This window comes from Arachis stenosperma, chromosome 1 (genome assembly GCF_014773155.1).
Source record: "Arachis stenosperma cultivar V10309 chromosome 1, arast.V10309.gnm1.PFL2, whole genome shotgun sequence".
In the NCBI taxonomy this organism is placed as follows: Eukaryota; Viridiplantae; Streptophyta; class Magnoliopsida; order Fabales; family Fabaceae; genus Arachis; species Arachis stenosperma.
In genome coordinates, this window is record NC_080377.1 from 68,894,962 (window position 1) to 68,898,398 (window position 3,437).

Below are 3,437 nucleotides of genomic sequence, written 5' to 3' on the forward strand. Positions count from 1 at the left end.
TATTACTTGGACGACCCAGTGCACTTGCTGGTTAGTTGTGCGAAGTTGTGACAAAGTGTGATTCATGTTTGAGAGCGCTACCATGTTTTTGGCGCCATTGTTGACGATCACAATTTCGTGCACCAAGTTTTTGGCGCCGTTGCCGGGGATTGTTCGAGTTTGGACAACTGATGGTTCATCTTGTTGCTCAGATTAGGTAATTTTCTTTTCAAAGAGTTTTCAAAAATCTTTCAAAAATTTTTTCTTTGTTTTCGTTTTTCCAAAAAATTAATTTTCGAAAAATCCAAAAAAAATTTAATAAAATCATAAAAACCAAAATTATTTTGTGTTTCTTGTTTGAGTCTTGAGTCAATTTTTAAGTTTTGTGTCAATTGCATGTTTTTAAAATTTATGCATCTTTTTTCAAAAATTCATGCATGTGTTCTTCATGATCTTCAAGTTGTTCTTGACAAGTCTTCTTGTTTGATCTTGATATTTTCTTGTTTTGTGTTTTTTTATTGTTTCTCATATGCATTCTTGAATTCTTAGTGTCTAAATATGAAAAATTTTTAAGTTTGGTGTCTTGCATGTTTTTCTTTTCTTGAAAATTTTTCAAAAATAAGTCTTGATGTTCATCTTGATCTTCAAAGTGTTCTTGGTGTTCATCTTGACATTCATAGTGTTCTTGCATGCATCTTGTGTTTTGATTCATAATTCTCATGTTGTGAGTCATTTTTGTGTTTTTCGCTCTCCTCATTAAAAATTCAAAAATAAAAAAATATATTTTCCTTATTTCTCTTAAAAATTCGAAAATTTGAGTTGACTTAATCAAAAAAATTTTAAAAACTTAGCTATTTCTTATAAGTCAAGTCAAATTTTCAATTTTAAAAATCCTATCTTTTCAAAATCTTTTTCAAAAATCAAATCTTTTTCATTTTTTATTATTTTCAAAAATTTTTAAAATTTATTTTCAAAATCTTTTTCTTATCTTTATTTCAAAATTTCGAAAATTTTACTAACAATTAATGTGGTTGATTCAAAAATTTGAAGTTTGTTACTTTCTTGTTAAGAAAGGTTCAATCTTTAAATTCTAGAATCATATCTTTTAGTTTCTTGTTAGTCAAGTAATCAATTTTAATTTTAAAAAATCAAATCTTTTTTCAAAATAAATTTCAATCATATCCTTTTTCAAAATTGATTTCAAAAATATTTTCTAACTTCCTATCTTTTCAAAATTGATTTTCAAATCTTTTTCAACTAACTAATTGACTTTTTGTTTGTTTCTTATCTTTTTCAAAATCACCTAACTAATTTTATCTCTCTAATTTTCGAAAATTTCCTCCCTCTTTTTTAAAATTCTTTTAATTAACTAATTGTTTCAAATTTTAATTTTAATTTTATTTCTTCTCTCAATTTTCGAAAATCACTAACTGTTTTTCAAAAACAATTTTCGAATTTCTCCCTCACTCATCTTCTTCTATTTATTCATTTAATTACTAACACTCTTCTCTTCATCTTAAAATTTGAACCCTCTCTTCCTATCTGAGTTCGAATTTTCCTCTTTTCCTTCTTCTATTCTTTTCTTCTTCTACTAACATAAAGGAATCTCAACTGTGGTAAAGAAGATCCCTATTATTATTTTTTGTTCCCTTCTTTTTCATATGAGTAGGAGCAAGGACAAGAATATTCTTATTGAAGTAGATCCTGAACCTGAAAGGACCCTAAAGAGGAAACTAAGAGAAGCTAAATTACAACAATTCAGAGACAACCTTACATAAATTTTTGAAAAGGAAGAGGAGATGGCAGCCAAAAATAATAATGCAAAGAGGATCCTTGGTGATTATACTACAGCTACTTCCAAATTTGATGGAAGAAGCATCTCAATCCCTGCCATTGGAGCAAATAATTTTGAGCTGAAATCTCAAGTAGTTGCTCTAATGCAACAGAACTGCAAGTTTCATGGACTTTCATCAAAAGATCCCAATCATTTTTTAATTGAGTTCTTGCAGATCTGTGAGACTGTTAAGACTAATGGAGTAGATCCTGAAGTCTACAGGCTCATGCTTTTCCCTTTTGCTGTAAGAGACAAAGCTAGAACATGGTTGGACTCACAACCTAAAGATAGCCTGGACTCTTGGGATAAGCTGGTCACGGCCTTCTTGGCTAAGTTCTTTCCTCCTCAAAAGCTGAGCAAGCTTAGAGTGGATGTTTAGACCTTCAAACAGAAAGATGGTGAATCCCTCTATGAAGCATGGAAAAGATACAAGCAGATGACCAAAAGGTGTTCTTCTGACATACTTTCAGAGTGGACCATTTTGGATATATTCTATTATGGTCTATCTGAGTTCTCTAAGATGTCACTGGACTATTCTGCAGGTGGATCCATTCACCTAAAGAAAACGCATACAGAAGCTCAAGAACTCATTCACATGGTTGCAAATAACCAGTTCATGTACACTTCTGAGAGGAATTCTGTGAGTAATGGGACACCTCAGAGGAAGGGAGTTCTTGAAATTGATGCTCTGAATGCCATATTGGCTCAGAACAAAATGTTGACTCAGCAAGTCAACATGATTTCTCAAAGTCTGAATGGATGGCAAAATACATCCAACAGTACTAAAGAGGCATCTTCTGAAGAATAAGCTTATGATCCTGAGAACCCTGCAATGGCAGAGGTAAATTACATGGGTGAACCCTATGGGAACACCTATAATTCCTCATGGAGAAATCATCCAAATTTCTCATGGAAGGATCAACAAAAGCCTCAACAAGGCTTTAATAATGGTGGAAGAAACAGGCTTAGCAATAGCAAGCCTTTTCCATCATCTTCTCAGCAACAGACAGAGAATTCTGAGCAGAACTCCTCTAGCTTAGCAAATATAGGCTCTGATCTGTCTAAGGCCACTTTAAGTTTCATGAGTAAAACAAGGTCCTCCATTAGAAATTTGGAAGCACAAGTGGGCCAGCTGAGTAAGAAAATCACTGAAACTCCTCCTAGCACTCTTCCAAGCAATACTGAAGAGAATCCGAAAGAGAGTGCAAGGCTATTGACATAATTAAAATGGCCGAACCTAGAGAGGAAGGGGAGGACGTGAATCCCAATAAGGAAGACCTCATGGGACGTCTCACAGACAAAAAGGAGTTCCCTATTGAGGAACTAAAGGAACATGAGGCTTATATAGAGACCACAGAGATTCCATTAAACCTCCTTCTGCCATTCATGAGCTTTGAAAACTATTCTTCCTCTGAAGAGGATGAAGATGTAACTGGAGAGCAAGTTGCTCAATATTTAGGAGCTATCATGAAGCTGAATGCCAAGTTGTTTGGTAATGAGACTTGGGGAGATGCACCTCCCTTGCTTATTAGTGAACTAGATACATGGGTTCAGCAAACTCTACCTCAAAAGAAACAAGATCCTGGTAAATTCTTAATACCATGTACCATGGGCACCATGACCT

At 33.6% G+C, this 3,437-nt stretch overlaps 1 non-coding gene across 1 annotated transcript; it reads right to left on the minus strand.

The window, feature by feature from the left end:
• Positions 1 to 2,171: 2,171 nt before the first annotated feature.
• Positions 2,172 to 2,275, minus strand: LOC130949601 (small nucleolar RNA R71). The gene has a single exon (XR_009073422.1). It is a non-coding gene; the product is annotated as a small nucleolar RNA R71 (small nucleolar RNA).
• Positions 2,276 to 3,437: the final 1,162 nt, after the last annotated feature.